This window comes from Hemiscyllium ocellatum, unplaced genomic scaffold, assembly GCF_020745735.1.
Source record: "Hemiscyllium ocellatum isolate sHemOce1 unplaced genomic scaffold, sHemOce1.pat.X.cur. scaffold_1311_pat_ctg1, whole genome shotgun sequence".
NCBI lineage: Eukaryota > Metazoa > Chordata > Chondrichthyes > Orectolobiformes > Hemiscylliidae > Hemiscyllium > Hemiscyllium ocellatum.
In genome coordinates, this window is record NW_026867735.1 from 66,210 (window position 1) to 85,540 (window position 19,331).

Here is a 19,331-nt window from a genome sequence, read left to right on the forward strand (position 1 = left end):
GTGCTACAGGGAACATTCTGGAACCAGGGGCCTGCCAGGAAGGTAACTTGCCAATTTAAATGAATGGATTTGCCCTTGTCTGCCGTTTTGGGCTTCTGCGGTCGTTCTTGGAACGTATCCCACCGATGGTACGGCGGTGGCGGGGGGTGGGGTGACTGCTGTAATTTCAAAGAACCCCGTTGGGCTGAAACCTGGTGTTGTGGGATTTTTAACACAGTCAAATCAGGTTGTGGGATCCCATGACTCAGCCAATGTCAAATGGCTATCAGATCAGCCCCCACAGCCCCTTCCCAACCCCCCCGCCTCCCCCCCCACCCCCGAGGCAACAAATTTATCCTAATATTTTCTTGAACAAGAAAGAAATGTCTTTGGTCTGTTTCCTGAATAGAGTGAAACCCCCATCTCTGTTTGTTTCTTCGCAAACTACTGTACGGAAGCGACCTGCTTTAGTAGCTACGTCTGTACGTAAAGATTATTCACGCAGACGATCGCCCAAGGCTGGAACTGGCTTCAGCTCCCTGGTGCCACCAGGCAGCCGTACTAACCACTGATCCACTGTGCCACCCGTACGATTTGGAACGATTTGTCATCATTTGCGGTGCAAGTAGCGAAACAGTTGTCAGTTTGTCAACTGGGTCGGATTATAATGTTGTCAGCGATCTGCAGCAATGTGAACGGAGATGTCGAATCGAGCTGCTGGTGGTGATGAGGCGCGCTTGCAGCGTGACATGTTTACACGGGGAGATCAGCTCCCTCCCCATTCTCCAGAGAGTCGGATACAAGTAGAGAGGATATTGAAAGTGGACGATAAAGAAAGGGTGCACGGACGTAATTCGCTTTTCGCAACTTTTCGGATTGATGCGGAATGCCGAGGAGCGAATCCTGTACGTGAGGGAAACGATGATTGGCATTTATGGGCAAGCTACACCAACACAAGGGGAGGCAATGAATAGGATCTTTCCGTCAAGGCCAACATTTCTCGCCCATGCCGAGATCAGCCTGGTGGTGAGCTGCTCTCTCGAACCGCTGCAGTCCAAGTGCTGTCGGTAGCCCCGCGATGCTGTTTGGGCGGGGATTCCCGATTTTGACCCGGTAACACCGGAGGAACAAAGACATATTTGCAATTCAGGACAGCGAGTGTCTCGGGGGGGGGGAGAACTTGCGAATGGTGGTGTTCCCGTGGATCTGCTGCCGTCATCCTTCGAGGCTGCGTTGGCCATGGGTTTGCAAGGTGCTGCCTGAGGAATTCTGGTGAATCTTGTAGATGCCGGGGGAATGAATGACCCTGCCGGGGGAATGAATGACCCTGCCGCCGCCGCTGTCCCCGATCACCGGGAGAAACCTCTCTGCAGTCGACCTGACGTGCGGTGGCTCCGGCCCGTGCCATCTGATTGGTCGTCAGCGCGACCTACGCGGCTACGTAACAGATGGAGAGAAAAGCACGGGGAAAGCACAGCGACTGCTGCAGAGTGATCTTCCGGTCTGGTTGGATATCTTGGAAGGAAGGTAGACGGTAAGGGAATAAAGGAACTTTGAATATCATCAAACTGATGGAAAGGATAGTCGGCAAATATGACCTCCACCGTTGGAGTATTAATGTGCTATCGCTTCTCGGCCTTTTGGCTTGGAATATGTGTAGTTTCTGTTCTTATCAGTTTAATCGCTGATATCTCCCGAAGGTGGGAGTGTTTGTATTAAATGGATTTTTGGAGCAGGGAGATGGCTTAAGGGCTTGCTCTGTCCTCTCCATGTATCAGCCTGGTATTGCAGTGTTTCCAGGAATGGTGCACCCAACGCTTACCCAAGTTCAAAAGCAGGTGAATGCAATGTGAATCTCTTGCCTTTGCTAGTTTGCCGTGTTGATGGCAGTCAGTGATTGTTGCATCTATTGTCTTTTCAGTTGCAGGAAACTATCGTCTTTTGTTACGGGTTTTCTGTCTTATGAACCTGCTCTGCAGTTACCTGATGAAGGTGCAGCACGCTGAAAGCCAGGACAGGGGTAACCCCAACGTGCTACAGGGAACATTCTGGAACCAGGGGCCTGCCAGGAAGGTAACTTGCCAATTTAAATGAATGGATTTGCCCTTGTCTGCCGTTTTGGGCTTCTGCGGTCGTTCTTGGAACGTATCCCACCGATGGTACGGCGGTGGCGGGGGGTGGGGTGACTGCTGTAATTTCAAAGAACCCCGTTGGGCTGAAACCTGGTGTTGTGGGATTTTTAACACAGTCAAATCAGGTTGTGGGATCCCATGACTCAGCCAATGTCAAATGGCTATCAGATCAGCCCCCACAGCCCCTTCCCAACCCCCCCGCCTCCCCCCCCACCCCCGAGGCAACAAATTTATCCTAATATTTTCTTGAACAAGAAAGAAATGTCTTTAGTCTGTTTCCTGAATAGAGTGAAACCCCCATCTCTGTTTGTTTCTTCGCAAACTACTGTACGGAAGCGACCTGCTTTAGTAGCTACGTCTGTACGTAAAGATTATTCACGCAGACGATCGCCCAAGGCTGGAACTGGCTTCAGCTCCCTGGTGCCACCAGGCAGCCGTACTAACCACTGATCCACTGTGCCACCCGTACGATTTGGAACGATTTGTCATCATTTGCGGTGCAAGTAGCGAAACAGTTGTCAGTTTGTCAACTGGGTCGGATTATAATGTTGTCAGCGATCTGCAGCAATGTGAACGGAGATGTCGAATCGAGCTGCTGGTGGTGATGAGGCGCGCTTGCAGCGTGACATGTTTACACGGGGAGATCAGCTCCCTCCCCATTCTCCAGAGAGTCGGATACAAGTAGAGAGGATATTGAAAGTGGACGATAAAGAAAGGGTGCACGGACGTAATTCGCTTTTCGCAACTTTTCGGATTGATGCGGAATGCCGAGGAGCGAATCCTGTACGTGAGGGAAACGATGATTGGCATTTATGGGCAAGCTACACCAACACAAGGGGAGGCAATGAATAGGATCTTTCCGTCAAGGCCAACATTTCTCGCCCATGCCGAGATCAGCCTGGTGGTGAGCTGCTCTCTCGAACCGCTGCAGTCCAAGTGCTGTCGGTAGCCCCGCGATGCTGTTTGGGCGGGGATTCCCGATTTTGACCCGGTAACACCGGAGGAACAAAGACATATTTGCAATTCAGGACAGCGAGTGTCTCGGGGGGGGGGAGAACTTGCGAATGGTGGTGTTCCCGTGGATCTGCTGCCGTCATCCTTCGAGGCTGCGTTGGCCATGGGTTTGCAAGGTGCTGCCTGAGGAATTCTGGTGAATCTTGTAGATGCCGGGGGAATGAATGACCCTGCCGCCGCCGCTGTCCCCGATCACCGGGAGAAACCTCTCTGCAGTCGACCTGACGTGCGGTGGCTCCGGCCCGTGCCATCTGATTGGTCGTCAGCGCGACCTACGCGGCTACGTAACAGATGGAGAGAAAAGCACGGGGAAAGCACAGCGACTGCTGCAGAGTGATCTTCCGGTCTGGTTGGATATCTTGGAAGGAAGGTAGACGGTAAGGGAATAAAGGAACTTTGAATATCATCAAACTGATGGAAAGGATAGTCGGCAAATATGACCTCCACCGTTGGAGTATTAATGTGCTATCGCTTCTCGGCCTTTTGGCTTGGAATATGTGTAGTTTCTGTTCTTATCAGTTTAATCGCTGATATCTCCCGAAGGTGGGAGTGTTTGTATTAAATGGATTTTTGGAGCAGGGAGATGGCTTAAGGGCTTGCTCTGTCCTCTCCATGTATCAGCCTGGTATTGCAGTGTTTCCAGGAATGGTGCACCCAACGCTTACCCAAGTTCAAAAGCAGGTGAATGCAATGTGAATCTCTTGCCTTTGCTAGTTTGCCGTGTTGATGGCAGTCAGTGATTGTTGCATCTATTGTCTTTTCAGTTGCAGGAAACTATCGTCTTTTGTTACGGGTTTTCTGTCTTATGAACCTGCTCTGCAGTTACCTGATGAAGGTGCAGCACGCTGAAAGCCAGGACAGGGGTAACCCCAACGTGCTACAGGGAACATTCTGGAACCAGGGGCCTGCCAGGAAGGTAACTTGCCAATTTAAATGAATGGATTTGCCCTTGTCTGCCGTTTTGGGCTTCTGCGGTCGTTCTTGGAACGTATCCCACCGATGGTACGGCGGTGGCGGGGGGTGGGGTGACTGCTGTAATTTCAAAGAACCCCGTTGGGCTGAAACCTGGTGTTGTGGGATTTTTAACACAGTCAAATCAGGTTGTGGGATCCCATGACTCAGCCAATGTCAAATGGCTATCAGATCAGCCCCCACAGCCCCTTCCCAACCCCCCCGCCTCCCCCCCCACCCCCGAGGCAACAAATTTATCCTAATATTTTCTTGAACAAGAAAGAAATGTCTTTAGTCTGTTTCCTGAATAGAGTGAAACCCCCATCTCTGTTTGTTTCTTCGCAAACTACTGTACGGAAGCGACCTGCTTTAGTAGCTACGTCTGTACGTAAAGATTATTCACGCAGACGATCGCCCAAGGCTGGAACTGGCTTCAGCTCCCTGGTGCCACCAGGCAGCCGTACTAACCACTGATCCACTGTGCCACCCGTACGATTTGGAACGATTTGTCATCATTTGCGGTGCAAGTAGCGAAACAGTTGTCAGTTTGTCAACTGGGTCGGATTATAATGTTGTCAGCGATCTGCAGCAATGTGAACGGAGATGTCGAATCGAGCTGCTGGTGGTGATGAGGCGCGCTTGCAGCGTGACATGTTTACACGGGGAGATCAGCTCCCTCCCCATTCTCCACAGAGAGTCGGATACAAGTAGAGAGGATATTGAAAGTGGACGATAAAGAAAGGGTGCACGGACGTAATTCGCTTTTCGCAACTTTTCGGATTGATGCGGAATGCCGAGGAGCGAATCCTGTACGTGAGGGAAACGATGATTGGCATTTATGGGCAAGCTACACCAACACAAGGGGAGGCAATGAATAGGATCTTTCCGTCAAGGCCAACATTTCTCGCCCATGCCGAGATCAGCCTGGTGGTGAGCTGCTCTCTCGAACCGCTGCAGTCCAAGTGCTGTCGGTAGCCCCGCGATGCTGTTTGGGCGGGGATTCCCGATTTTGACCCGGTAACACCGGAGGAACAAAGACATATTTGCAATTCAGGACAGCGAGTGTCTCGGGGGGGGGGGGAGAACTTGCGAATGGTGGTGTTCCCGTGGATCTGCTGCCGTCATCCTTCGAGGCTGCGTTGGCCATGGGTTTGCAAGGTGCTGCCTGAGGAATTCTGGTGAATCTTGTAGATGCCGGGGGAATGAATGACCCTGCCGCCGCCGCTGTCCCCGATCACCGGGAGAAACCTCTCTGCAGTCGACCTGACGTGCGGTGGCTCCGGCCCGTGCCATCTGATTGGTCGTCAGCGCGACCTACGCGGCTACGTAACAGATGGAGAGAAAAGCACGGGGAAAGCACAGCGACTGCTGCAGAGTGATCTTCCGGTCTGGTTGGATATCTTGGAAGGAAGGTAGACGGTAAGGGAATAAAGGAACTTTGAATATCATCAAACTGATGGAAAGGATAGTCGGCAAATATGACCTCCACCGTTGGAGTATTAATGTGCTATCGCTTCTCGGCCTTTTGGCTTGGAATATGTGTAGTTTCTGTTCTTATCAGTTTAATCGCTGATATCTCCCGAAGGTGGGAGTGTTTGTATTAAATGGATTTTTGGAGCAGGGAGATGGCTTAAGGGCTTGCTCTGTCCTCTCCATGTATCAGCCTGGTATTGCAGTGTTTCCAGGAATGGTGCACCCAACGCTTACCCAAGTTCAAAAGCAGGTGAATGCAATGTGAATCTCTTGCCTTTGCTAGTTTGCCGTGTTGATGGCAGTCAGTGATTGTTGCATCTATTGTCTTTTCAGTTGCAGGAAACTATCGTCTTTTGTTACGGGTTTTCTGTCTTATGAACCTGCTCTGCAGTTACCTGATGAAGGTGCAGCACGCTGAAAGCCAGGACAGGGGTAACCCCAACGTGCTACAGGGAACATTCTGGAACCAGGGGCCTGCCAGGAAGGTAACTTGCCAATTTAAATGAATGGATTTGCCCTTGTCTGCCGTTTTGGGCTTCTGCGGTCGTTCTTGGAACGTATCCCACCGATGGTACGGCGGTGGCGGGGGGTGGGGTGACTGCTGTAATTTCAAAGAACCCCGTTGGGCTGAAACCTGGTGTTGTGGGATTTTTAACACAGTCAAATCAGGTTGTGGGATCCCATGACTCAGCCAATGTCAAATGGCTATCAGATCAGCCCCCACAGCCCCTTCCCAACCCCCCCGCCTCCCCCCCCACCCCCGAGGCAACAAATTTATCCTAATATTTTCTTGAACAAGAAAGAAATGTCTTTGGTCTGTTTCCTGAATAGAGTGAAACCCCCATCTCTGTTTGTTTCTTCGCAAACTACTGTACGGAAGCGACCTGCTTTAGTAGCTACGTCTGTACGTAAAGATTATTCACGCAGACGATCGCCCAAGGCTGGAACTGGCTTCAGCTCCCTGGTGCCACCAGGCAGCCGTACTAACCACTGATCCACTGTGCCACCCGTACGATTTGGAACGATTTGTCATCATTTGCGGTGCAAGTAGCGAAACAGTTGTCAGTTTGTCAACTGGGTCGGATTATAATGTTGTCAGCGATCTGCAGCAATGTGAACGGAGATGTCGAATCGAGCTGCTGGTGGTGATGAGGCGCGCTTGCAGCGTGACATGTTTACACGGGGAGATCAGCTCCCTCCCCATTCTCCAGAGAGTCGGATACAAGTAGAGAGGATATTGAAAGTGGACGATAAAGAAAGGGTGCACGGACGTAATTCGCTTTTCGCAACTTTTCGGATTGATGCGGAATGCCGAGGAGCGAATCCTGTACGTGAGGGAAACGATGATTGGCATTTATGGGCAAGCTACACCAACACAAGGGGAGGCAATGAATAGGATCTTTCCGTCAAGGCCAACATTTCTCGCCCATGCCGAGATCAGCCTGGTGGTGAGCTGCTCTCTCGAACCGCTGCAGTCCAAGTGCTGTCGGTAGCCCCGCGATGCTGTTTGGGCGGGGATTCCCGATTTTGACCCGGTAACACCGGAGGAACAAAGACATATTTGCAATTCAGGACAGCGAGTGTCTCGGGGGGGGGGAGAGAACTTGCGAATGGTGGTGTTCCCGTGGATCTGCTGCCGTCATCCTTCGAGGCTGCGTTGGCCATGGGTTTGCAAGGTGCTGCCTGAGGAATTCTGGTGAATCTTGTAGATGCCGGGGGAATGAATGACCCTGCCGGGGGAATGAATGACCCTGCCGCCGCCGCTGTCCCCGATCACCGGGAGAAACCTCTCTGCAGTCGACCTGACGTGCGGTGGCTCCGGCCCGTGCCATCTGATTGGTCGTCAGCGCGACCTACGCGGCTACGTAACAGATGGAGAGAAAAGCACGGGGAAAGCACAGCGACTGCTGCAGAGTGATCTTCCGGTCTGGTTGGATATCTTGGAAGGAAGGTAGACGGTAAGGGAATAAAGGAACTTTGAATATCATCAAACTGATGGAAAGGATAGTCGGCAAATATGACCTCCACCGTTGGAGTATTAATGTGCTATCGCTTCTCGGCCTTTTGGCTTGGAATATGTGTAGTTTCTGTTCTTATCAGTTTAATCGCTGATATCTCCCGAAGGTGGGAGTGTTTGTATTAAATGGATTTTTGGAGCAGGGAGATGGCTTAAGGGCTTGCTCTGTCCTCTCCATGTATCAGCCTGGTATTGCAGTGTTTCCAGGAATGGTGCACCCAACGCTTACCCAAGTTCAAAAGCAGGTGAATGCAATGTGAATCTCTTGCCTTTGCTAGTTTGCCGTGTTGATGGCAGTCAGTGATTGTTGCATCTATTGTCTTTTCAGTTGCAGGAAACTATCGTCTTTTGTTACGGGTTTTCTGTCTTATGAACCTGCTCTGCAGTTACCTGATGAAGGTGCAGCACGCTGAAAGCCAGGACAGGGGTAACCCCAACGTGCTACAGGGAACATTCTGGAACCAGGGGCCTGCCAGGAAGGTAACTTGCCAATTTAAATGAATGGATTTGCCCTTGTCTGCCGTTTTGGGCTTCTGCGGTCGTTCTTGGAACGTATCCCACCGATGGTACGGCGGTGGCGGGGGGTGGGGTGACTGCTGTAATTTCAAAGAACCCCGTTGGGCTGAAACCTGGTGTTGTGGGATTTTTAACACAGTCAAATCAGGTTGTGGGATCCCATGACTCAGCCAATGTCAAATGGCTATCAGATCAGCCCCCACAGCCCCTTCCCAACCCCCCCGCCTCCCCCCCCACCCCCGAGGCAACAAATTTATCCTAATATTTTCTTGAACAAGAAAGAAATGTCTTTAGTCTGTTTCCTGAATAGAGTGAAACCCCCATCTCTGTTTGTTTCTTCGCAAACTACTGTACGGAAGCGACCTGCTTTAGTAGCTACGTCTGTACGTAAAGATTATTCACGCAGACGATCGCCCAAGGCTGGAACTGGCTTCAGCTCCCTGGTGCCACCAGGCAGCCGTACTAACCACTGATCCACTGTGCCACCCGTACGATTTGGAACGATTTGTCATCATTTGCGGTGCAAGTAGCGAAACAGTTGTCAGTTTGTCAACTGGGTCGGATTATAATGTTGTCAGCGATCTGCAGCAATGTGAACGGAGATGTCGAATCGAGCTGCTGGTGGTGATGAGGCGCGCTTGCAGCGTGACATGTTTACACGGGGAGATCAGCTCCCTCCCCATTCTCCAGAGAGTCGGATACAAGTAGAGAGGATATTGAAAGTGGACGATAAAGAAAGGGTGCACGGACGTAATTCGCTTTTCGCAACTTTTCGGATTGATGCGGAATGCCGAGGAGCGAATCCTGTACGTGAGGGAAACGATGATTGGCATTTATGGGCAAGCTACACCAACACAAGGGGAGGCAATGAATAGGATCTTTCCGTCAAGGCCAACATTTCTCGCCCATGCCGAGATCAGCCTGGTGGTGAGCTGCTCTCTCGAACCGCTGCAGTCCAAGTGCTGTCGGTAGCCCCGCGATGCTGTTTGGGCGGGGATTCCCGATTTTGACCCGGTAACACCGGAGGAACAAAGACATATTTGCAATTCAGGACAGCGAGTGCCTCGGGGGGGGGGAGAACTTGCGAATGGTGGTGTTCCCGTGGATCTGCTGCCGTCATCCTTCGAGGCTGCGTTGGCCATGGGTTTGCAAGGTGCTGCCTGAGGAATTCTGGTGAATCTTGTAGATGCCGGGGGAATGAATGACCCTGCCGCCGCCGCCGCTGTCCCCGATCACCGGGAGAAACCTCTCTGCAGTCGACCTGACGTGCGGTGGCTCCGGCCCGTGCCATCTGATTGGTCGTCAGCGCGACCTACGCGGCTACGTAACAGATGGAGAGAAAAGCACGGGGAAAGCACAGCGACTGCTGCAGAGTGATCTTCCGGTCTGGTTGGATATCTTGGAAGGAAGGTAGACGGTAAGGGAATAAAGGAACTTTGAATATCATCAAACTGATGGAAAGGATAGTCGGCAAATATGACCTCCACCGTTGGAGTATTAATGTGCTATCGCTTCTCGGCCTTTTGGCTTGGAATATGTGTAGTTTCTGTTCTTATCAGTTTAATCGCTGATATCTCCCGAAGGTGGGAGTGTTTGTATTAAATGGATTTTTGGAGCAGGGAGATGGCTTAAGGGCTTGCTCTGTCCTCTCCATGTATCAGCCTGGTATTGCAGTGTTTCCAGGAATGGTGCACCCAACGCTTACCCAAGTTCAAAAGCAGGTGAATGCAATGTGAATCTCTTGCCTTTGCTAGTTTGCCGTGTTGATGGCAGTCAGTGATTGTTGCATCTATTGTCTTTTCAGTTGCAGGAAACTATCGTCTTTTGTTACGGGTTTTCTGTCTTATGAACCTGCTCTGCAGTTACCTGATGAAGGTGCAGCACGCTGAAAGCCAGGACAGGGGTAACCCCAACGTGCTACAGGGAACATTCTGGAACCAGGGGCCTGCCAGGAAGGTAACTTGCCAATTTAAATGAATGGATTTGCCCTTGTCTGCCGTTTTGGGCTTCTGCGGTCGTTCTTGGAACGTATCCCACCGATGGTACGGCGGTGGCGGGGGGTGGGGTGACTGCTGTAATTTCAAAGAACCCCGTTGGGCTGAAACCTGGTGTTGTGGGATTTTTAACACAGTCAAATCAGGTTGTGGGATCCCATGACTCAGCCAATGTCAAATGGCTATCAGATCAGCCCCCACAGCCCCTTCCCAACCCCCCCGCCTCCCCCCCCACCCCCGAGGCAACAAATTTATCCTAATATTTTCTTGAACAAGAAAGAAATGTCTTTGGTCTGTTTCCTGAATAGAGTGAAACCCCCATCTCTGTTTGTTTCTTCGCAAACTACTGTACGGAAGCGACCTGCTTTAGTAGCTACGTCTGTACGTAAAGATTATTCACGCAGACGATCGCCCAAGGCTGGAACTGGCTTCAGCTCCCTGGTGCCACCAGGCAGCCGTACTAACCACTGATCCACTGTGCCACCCGTACGATTTGGAACGATTTGTCATCATTTGCGGTGCAAGTAGCGAAACAGTTGTCAGTTTGTCAACTGGGTCGGATTATAATGTTGTCAGCGATCTGCAGCAATGTGAACGGAGATGTCGAATCGAGCTGCTGGTGGTGATGAGGCGCGCTTGCAGCGTGACATGTTTACACGGGGAGATCAGCTCCCTCCCCATTCTCCAGAGAGTCGGATACAAGTAGAGAGGATATTGAAAGTGGACGATAAAGAAAGGGTGCACGGACGTAATTCGCTTTTCGCAACTTTTCGGATTGATGCGGAATGCCGAGGAGCGAATCCTGTACGTGAGGGAAACGATGATTGGCATTTATGGGCAAGCTACACCAACACAAGGGGAGGCAATGAATAGGATCTTTCCGTCAAGGCCAACATTTCTCGCCCATGCCGAGATCAGCCTGGTGGTGAGCTGCTCTCTCGAACCGCTGCAGTCCAAGTGCTGTCGGTAGCCCCGCGATGCTGTTTGGGCGGGGATTCCCGATTTTGACCCGGTAACACCGGAGGAACAAAGACATATTTGCAATTCAGGACAGCGAGTGTCTCGGGGGGGGGAGAGAACTTGCGAATGGTGGTGTTCCCGTGGATCTGCTGCCGTCATCCTTCGAGGCTGCGTTGGCCATGGGTTTGCAAGGTGCTGCCTGAGGAATTCTGGTGAATCTTGTAGATGCCGGGGGAATGAATGACCCTGCCGGGGAATGAATGACCCTGCCGCCGCCGCTGTCCCCGATCACCGGGAGAAACCTCTCTGCAGTCGACCTGACGTGCGGTGGCTCCGGCCCGTGCCATCTGATTGGTCGTCAGCGCGACCTACGCGGCTACGTAACAGATGGAGAGAAAAGCACGGGGAAAGCACAGCGACTGCTGCAGAGTGATCTTCCGGTCTGGTTGGATATCTTGGAAGGAAGGTAGACGGTAAGGGAATAAAGGAACTTTGAATATCATCAAACTGATGGAAAGGATAGTCGGCAAATATGACCTCCACCGTTGGAGTATTAATGTGCTATCGCTTCTCGGCCTTTTGGCTTGGAATATGTGTAGTTTCTGTTCTTATCAGTTTAATCGCTGATATCTCCCGAAGGTGGGAGTGTTTGTATTAAATGGATTTTTGGAGCAGGGAGATGGCTTAAGGGCTTGCTCTGTCCTCTCCATGTATCAGCCTGGTATTGCAGTGTTTCCAGGAATGGTGCACCCAACGCTTACCCAAGTTCAAAAGCAGGTGAATGCAATGTGAATCTCTTGCCTTTGCTAGTTTGCCGTGTTGATGGCAGTCAGTGATTGTTGCATCTATTGTCTTTTCAGTTGCAGGAAACTATCGTCTTTTGTTACGGGTTTTCTGTCTTATGAACCTGCTCTGCAGTTACCTGATGAAGGTGCAGCACGCTGAAAGCCAGGACAGGGGTAACCCCAACGTGCTACAGGGAACATTCTGGAACCAGGGGCCTGCCAGGAAGGTAACTTGCCAATTTAAATGAATGGATTTGCCCTTGTCTGCCGTTTTGGGCTTCTGCGGTCGTTCTTGGAACGTATCCCACCGATGGTACGGCGGTGGCGGGGGTGGGGTGACTGCTGTAATTTCAAAGAACCCCGTTGGGCTGAAACCTGGTGTTGTGGGATTTTTAACACAGTCAAATCAGGTTGTGGGATCCCATGACTCAGCCAATGTCAAATGGCTATCAGATCAGCCCCCACAGCCCCTTCCCAACCCCCCCGCCTCCCCCCCCACCCCCGAGGCAACAAATTTATCCTAATATTTTCTTGAACAAGAAAGAAATGTCTTTGGTCTGTTTCCTGAATAGAGTGAAACCCCCATCTCTGTTTGTTTCTTCGCAAACTACTGTACGGAAGCGACCTGCTTTAGTAGCTACGTCTGTACGTAAAGATTATTCACGCAGACGATCGCCCAAGGCTGGAACTGGCTTCAGCTCCCTGGTGCCACCAGGCAGCCGTACTAACCACTGATCCACTGTGCCACCCGTACGATTTGGAACGATTTGTCATCATTTGCGGTGCAAGTAGCGAAACAGTTGTCAGTTTGTCAACTGGGTCGGATTATAATGTTGTCAGCGATCTGCAGCAATGTGAACGGAGATGTCGAATCGAGCTGCTGGTGGTGATGAGGCGCGCTTGCAGCGTGACATGTTTACACGGGGAGATCAGCTCCCTCCCCATTCTCCACAGAGAGTCGGATACAAGTAGAGAGGATATTGAAAGTGGACGATAAAGAAAGGGTGCACGGACGTAATTCGCTTTTCGCAACTTTTCGGATTGATGCGGAATGCCGAGGAGCGAATCCTGTACGTGAGGGAAACGATGATTGGCATTTATGGGCAAGCTACACCAACACAAGGGGAGGCAATGAATAGGATCTTTCCGTCAAGGCCAACATTTCTCGCCCATGCCGAGATCAGCCTGGTGGTGAGCTGCTCTCTCGAACCGCTGCAGTCCAAGTGCTGTCGGTAGCCCCGCGATGCTGTTTGGGCGGGGATTCCCGATTTTGACCCGGTAACACCGGAGGAACAAAGACATATTTGCAATTCAGGACAGCGAGTGCCTCGGCGGGGGGGAGAACTTGCGAATGGTGGTGTTCCCGTGGATCTGCTGCCGTCATCCTTCGAGGCTGCGTTGGCCATGGGTTTGCAAGGTGCTGCCTGAGGAATTCTGGTGAATCTTGTAGATGCCGGGGGAATGAATGACCCTGCCGCCGCCGCTGTCCCCGATCACCGGGAGAAACCTCTCTGCAGTCGACCTGACGTGCGGTGGCTCCGGCCCGTGCCATCTGATTGGTCGTCAGCGCGACCTACGCGGCTACGTAACAGATGGACAGAAAAGCACGGGGAAAGCACAGCGACTGCTGCAGAGTGATCTTCCGGTCTGGTTGGATATCTTGGAAGGAAGGTAGACGGTAAGGGAATAAAGGAACTTTGAATATCATCAAACTGATGGAAAGGATAGTCGGCAAATATGACCTCCACCGTTGGAGTATTAATGTGCTATCGCTTCTCGGCCTTTTGGCTTGGAATATGTGTAGTTTCTGTTCTTATCAGTTTAATCGCTGATATCTCCCGAAGGTGGGAGTGTTTGTATTAAATGGATTTTTGGAGCAGGGAGATGGCTTAAGGGCTTGCTCTGTCCTCTCCATGTATCAGCCTGGTATTGCAGTGTTTCCAGGAATGGTGCACCCAACGCTTACCCAAGTTCAAAAGCAGGTGAATGCAATGTGAATCTCTTGCCTTTGCTAGTTTGCCGTGTTGATGGCAGTCAGTGATTGTTGCATCTATTGTCTTTTCAGTTGCAGGAAACTATCGTCTTTTGTTACGGGTTTTCTGTCTTATGAACCTGCTCTGCAGTTACCTGATGAAGGTGCAGCACGCTGAAAGCCAGGACAGGGGTAACCCCAACGTGCTACAGGGAACATTCTGGAACCAGGGGCCTGCCAGGAAGGTAACTTGCCAATTTAAATGAATGGATTTGCCCTTGTCTGCCGTTTTGGGCTTCTGCGGTCGTTCTTGGAACGTATCCCACCGATGGTACGGCGGTGGCGGGGGGTGGGGTGACTGCTGTAATTTCAAAGAACCCCGTTGGGCTGAAACCTGGTGTTGTGGGATTTTTAACACAGTCAAATCAGGTTGTGGGATCCCATGACTCAGCCAATGTCAAATGGCTATCAGATCAGCCCCCACAGCCCCTTCCCAACCCCCCCGCCTCCCCCCCCACCCCCGAGGCAACAAATTTATCCTAATATTTTCTTGAACAAGAAAGAAATGTCTTTGGTCTGTTTCCTGAATAGAGTGAAACCCCCATCTCTGTTTGTTTCTTCGCAAACTACTGTACGGAAGCGACCTGCTTTAGTAGCTACGTCTGTACGTAAAGATTATTCACGCAGACGATCGCCCAAGGCTGGAACTGGCTTCAGCTCCCTGGTGCCACCAGGCAGCCGTACTAACCACTGATCCACTGTGCCACCCGTACGATTTGGAACGATTTGTCATCATTTGCGGTGCAAGTAGCGAAACAGTTGTCAGTTTGTCAACTGGGTCGGATTATAATGTTGTCAGCGATCTGCAGCAATGTGAACGGAGATGTCGAATCGAGCTGCTGGTGGTGATGAGGCGCGCTTGCAGCGTGACATGTTTACACGGGGAGATCAGCTCCCTCCCCATTCTCCAGAGAGTCGGATACAAGTAGAGAGGATATTGAAAGTGGACGATAAAGAAAGGGTGCACGGACGTAATTCGCTTTTCGCAACTTTTCGGATTGATGCGGAATGCCGAGGAGCGAATCCTGTACGTGAGGGAAACGATGATTGGCATTTATGGGCAAGCTACACCAACACAAGGGGAGGCAATGAATAGGATCTTTCCGTCAAGGCCAACATTTCTCGCCCATGCCGAGATCAGCCTGGTGGTGAGCTGCTCTCTCGAACCGCTGCAGTCCAAGTGCTGTCGGTAGCCCCGCGATGCTGTTTGGGCGGGGATTCCCGATTTTGACCCGGTAACACCGGAGGAACAAAGACATATTTGCAATTCAGGACAGCGAGTGTCTCGGGGGGGGGGAGAACTTGCGAATGGTGGTGTTCCCGTGGATCTGCTGCCGTCATCCTTCGAGGCTGCGTTGGCCATGGGTTTGCAAGGTGCTGCCTGAGGAATTCTGGTGAATCTTGTAGATGCCGGGGGAATGAATGACCCTGCCGGGGGAATGAATGACCCTGCCGCCGCCGCTGTCCCCGATCACCGGGAGAAACCTCTCTGCAGTCGACCTGACGTGCGGTGGCTCCGGCCCGTGCCATCTGATTGGTCGTCAGCGCGACCTACGCGGCTACGTAACAGATGGAGAGAAAAGCACGGGGAAAGCACAGCGACTGCTGCAGAGTGATCTTCCGGTCTGGTTGGATATCTTGGAAGGAAGGTAGACGGTAAGGGAATAAAGGAACTTTGAATATCATCAAACTGATGGAAAGGATAGTCGGCAAATATGACCTCCACCGTTGGAGTATTAATGTGCTATCGCTTCTCGGCCTTTTGGCTTGGAATATGTGTAGTTTCTGTTCTTATCAGTTTAATCGCTGATATCTCCCGAAGGTGGGAGTGTTTGTATTAAATGGATTTTTGGAGCAGGGAGATGGCTTAAGGGCTTGCTCTGTCCTCTCCATGTATCAGCCTGGTATTGCAGTGTTTCCAGGAATGGTGCACCCAACGCTTACCCAAGTTCAAAAGCAGGTGAATGCAATGTGAATCTCTTGCCTTTGCTAGTTTGCCGTGTTGATGGCAGTCAGTGATTGTTGCATCTATTGTCTTTTCAGTTGCAGGAAACTATCGTCTTTTGTTACGGGTTTTCTGTCTTATGAACCTGCTCTGCAGTTACCTGATGAAGGTGCAGCACGCTGAAAGCCAGGACAGGGGTAACCCCAACGTGCTACAGGGAACATTCTGGAACCAGGGGCCTGCCAGGAAGGTAACTTGCCAATTTAAATGAATGGATTTGCCCTTGTCTGCCGTTTTGGGCTTCTGCGGTCGTTCTTGGAACGTATCCCACCGATGGTACGGCGGTGGCGGGGGGTGGGGTGACTGCTGTAATTTCAAAGAACCCCGTTGGGCTGAAACCTGGTGTTGTGGGATTTTTAACACAGTCAAATCAGGTTGTGGGATCCCATGACTCAGCCAATGTCAAATGGCTATCAGATCAGCCCCCACAGCCCCTTCCCAACCCCCCCGCCTCCCCCCCCACCCCCGAGGCAACAAATTTATCCTAATATTTTCTTGAACAAGAAAGAAATGTCTTTGGTCTGTTTCCTGAATAGAGTGAAACCCCCATCTCTGTTTGTTTCTTCGCAAACTACTGTACGGAAGCGACCTGCTTTAGTAGCTACGTCTGTACGTAAAGATTATTCACGCAGACGATCGCCCAAGGCTGGAACTGGCTTCAGCTCCCTGGTGCCACCAGGCAGCCGTACTAACCACTGATCCACTGTGCCACCCGTACGATTTGGAACGATTTGTCATCATTTGCGGTGCAAGTAGCGAAACAGTTGTCAGTTTGTCAACTGGGTCGGATTATAATGTTGTCAGCGATCTGCAGCAATGTGAACGGAGATGTCGAATCGAGCTGCTGGTGGTGATGAGGCGCGCTTGCAGCGTGACATGTTTACACGGGGAGATCAGCTCCCTCCCCATTCTCCAGAGAGTCGGATACAAGTAGAGAGGATATTGAAAGTGGACGATAAAGAAAGGGTGCACGGACGTAATTCGCTTTTCGCAACTTTTCGGATTGATGCGGAATGCCGAGGAGCGAATCCTGTACGTGAGGGAAACGATGATTGGCATTTATGGGCAAGCTACACCAACACAAGGGGAGGCAATGAATAGGATCTTTCCGTCAAGGCCAACATTTCTCGCCCATGCCGAGATCAGCCTGGTGGTGAGCTGCTCTCTCGAACCGCTGCAGTCCAAGTGCTGTCGGTAGCCCCGCGATGCTGTTTGGGCGGGGATTCCCGATTTTGACCCGGTAACACCGGAGGAACAAAGACATATTTGCAATTCAGGACAGCGAGTGTCTCGGGGGGGGGGAGAACTTGCGAATGGTGGTGTTCCCGTGGATCTGCTGCCGTCATCCTTCGAGGCTGCGTTGGCCATGGGTTTGCAAGGTGCTGCCTGAGGAATTCTGGTGAATCTTGTAGATGCCGGGGAATGAATGACCCTGCCGGGGAATGAATGACCCTGCCGCCGCCGCTGTCCCCGATCACCGGGAGAAACCTCTCTGCAGTCGACCTGACGTGCGGTGGCTCCGGCCCGTGCCATCTGATTGGTCGTCAGCGCGACCTACGCGGCTACGTAACAGATGGAGAGAAAAGCACGGGGAAAGCACAGCGACTGCTGCAGAGTGATCTTCCGGTCTGGTTGGATATCTTGGAAGGAAGGTAGACGGTAAGGGAATAAAGGAACTTTGAATATCATCAAACTGATGGAAAGGATAGTCGGCAAATATGACCTCCACCGTTGGAGTATTAATGTGCTATCGCTTCTCGGCCTTTTGGCTTGGAATATGTGTAGTTTCTGTTCTTATCAGTTTAATCGCTGATATCTCCCGAAGGTGGGAGTGTTTGTATTAAATGGATTTTTGGAGCAGGGAGATGGCTTAAGGGCTTGCTCTGTCCTCTCCATGTATCAGCCTGGTATTGCAGTGTTTCCAGGAATGGTGCACCCAACGCTTACCCAAGTTCAAAAGCAGGTGAATGCAATGTGAATCTCTTGCCTTTGCTAGTTTGCCGTGTTGATGGCAGTCAGTGATTGTTGCATCTATTGTCTTTTCAGTTGCAGGAAACTATCGTCTTTTGTTACGGGTTTTCTGTCTTATGAACCTGCTCTGCAGTTACCTGATGAAGGTGCAGCACGCTGAAAGCCAGGACAGGGGTAACCCCAACGTGCTACAGGGAACATTCTGGAACCAGGGGCCTGCCAGGAAGGTAACTTGCCAATTTAAATGAATGGATTTGCCCTTGTCTGCCGTTTTGGGCTTCTGCGGTCGTTCTTGGAACGTATCCCACCGATGGTACGGCGGTGGCGGGGGGTGGGGTGACTGCTGTAATTTCAAAGAACCCCGTTGGGCTGAAACCTGGTGTTGTGGGATTTTTAACACAGTCAAATCAGGTTGTGGGATCCCATGACTCAGCCAATGTCAAATGGCTATCAGATCAGCCCCCACAGCCCCTTCCCAACCCCCCCGCCTCCCCCCCCACCCCCGAGGCAACAAATTTATCCTAATATTTTCTTGAACAAGAAAGAAATGTCTTTGGTCTGTTTCCTGAATAGAGTGAAACCCCCATCTCTGTTTGTTTCTTCGCAAACTACTGTACGGAAGCGACCTGCTTTAGTAGCTACGTCTGTACGTAAAGATTATTCACGCAGACGATCGCCCAAGGCTGGAACTGGCTTCAGCTCCCTGGTGCCACCAGGCAGCCGTACTAACCACTGATCCACTGTGCCACCCGTACGATTTGGAACGATTTGTCATCATTTGCGGTGCAAGTAGCGAAACAGTTGTCAGTTTGTCAACTGGGTCGGATTATAATGTTGTCAGCGATCTGCAGCAATGTGAACGGAGATGTCGAATCGAGCTGCTGGTGGTGATGAGGCGCGCTTGCAGCGTGACATGTTTACACGGGGAGATCAGCTCCCTCCCCATTCTCCACAGAGAGTCGGATACAAGTAGAGAGGATATTGAAAGTGGACGATAAAGAAAGGGTGCACGGACGTAATTCGCTTTTCGCAACTTTTCGGATTGATGCGGAATGCCGAGGAGCGAATCCTGTACGTGAGGGAAACGATGATTGGCATTTATGGGCAAGCTACACCAACACAAGGGGAGGCAATGAATAGGATCTTTCCGTCAAGGCCAACATTTCTCGCCCATGCCGAGATCAGCCTGGTGGTGAGCTGCTCTCTCGAACCGCTGCAGTCCAAGTGCTGTCGGTAGCCCCGCGATGCTGTTTGGGCGGGGATTCCCGATTTTGACCCGGTAACACCGGAGGAACAAAGACATATTTGCAATTCAGGACAGCGAGTGTCTCGGGGGGGGGGGGGGAACTTGCGAATGGTGGTGTTCCCGTGGATCTGCTGCCGTCATCCTTCGAGGCTGCGTTGGCCATGGGTTTGCAAGGTGCTGCCTGAGGAATTCTGGTGAATCTTGTAGATGCCGGGGGAATGAATGACCCTGCCGGGGAATGAATGACCCTGCCGCC

General features: G+C 51.4%; 9 non-coding genes across 9 annotated transcripts; all 9 read left to right on the forward strand.

The window, feature by feature from the left end:
- The first annotated feature begins 1,603 nt into the window (after nucleotides 1-1,603).
- Nucleotides 1,604-1,795, forward strand: LOC132809616 (U2 spliceosomal RNA). Its single transcript, XR_009642459.1, has one exon. It is a non-coding gene; the product is annotated as a U2 spliceosomal RNA (small nuclear RNA).
- A 1,797-nt stretch (nucleotides 1,796-3,592) lies between these two features.
- LOC132809617 (U2 spliceosomal RNA) lies at nucleotides 3,593-3,784 on the forward strand. The gene has a single exon (XR_009642460.1). It is a non-coding gene; the product is annotated as a U2 spliceosomal RNA (small nuclear RNA).
- A 1,801-nt stretch (nucleotides 3,785-5,585) lies between these two features.
- On the forward strand, nucleotides 5,586-5,777 carry LOC132809618 (U2 spliceosomal RNA). The gene has a single exon (XR_009642462.1). It is a non-coding gene; the product is annotated as a U2 spliceosomal RNA (small nuclear RNA).
- Nucleotides 5,778-7,597: 1,820 nt separating this feature from the next.
- On the forward strand, nucleotides 7,598-7,789 carry LOC132809619 (U2 spliceosomal RNA). Its single transcript, XR_009642463.1, has one exon. It is a non-coding gene; the product is annotated as a U2 spliceosomal RNA (small nuclear RNA).
- A 1,800-nt stretch (nucleotides 7,790-9,589) lies between these two features.
- Nucleotides 9,590-9,781, forward strand: LOC132809620 (U2 spliceosomal RNA). The gene has a single exon (XR_009642464.1). It is a non-coding gene; the product is annotated as a U2 spliceosomal RNA (small nuclear RNA).
- Nucleotides 9,782-11,599: 1,818 nt separating this feature from the next.
- LOC132809621 (U2 spliceosomal RNA) lies at nucleotides 11,600-11,791 on the forward strand. The gene has a single exon (XR_009642465.1). It is a non-coding gene; the product is annotated as a U2 spliceosomal RNA (small nuclear RNA).
- Nucleotides 11,792-13,589: 1,798 nt separating this feature from the next.
- LOC132809622 (U2 spliceosomal RNA) lies at nucleotides 13,590-13,781 on the forward strand. The gene has a single exon (XR_009642466.1). It is a non-coding gene; the product is annotated as a U2 spliceosomal RNA (small nuclear RNA).
- A 1,818-nt stretch (nucleotides 13,782-15,599) lies between these two features.
- Nucleotides 15,600-15,791, forward strand: LOC132809625 (U2 spliceosomal RNA). Its single transcript, XR_009642468.1, has one exon. It is a non-coding gene; the product is annotated as a U2 spliceosomal RNA (small nuclear RNA).
- Nucleotides 15,792-17,607: 1,816 nt separating this feature from the next.
- Nucleotides 17,608-17,799, forward strand: LOC132809626 (U2 spliceosomal RNA). The gene has a single exon (XR_009642469.1). It is a non-coding gene; the product is annotated as a U2 spliceosomal RNA (small nuclear RNA).
- The last annotated feature ends 1,532 nt before the right edge of the window (nucleotides 17,800-19,331 follow it).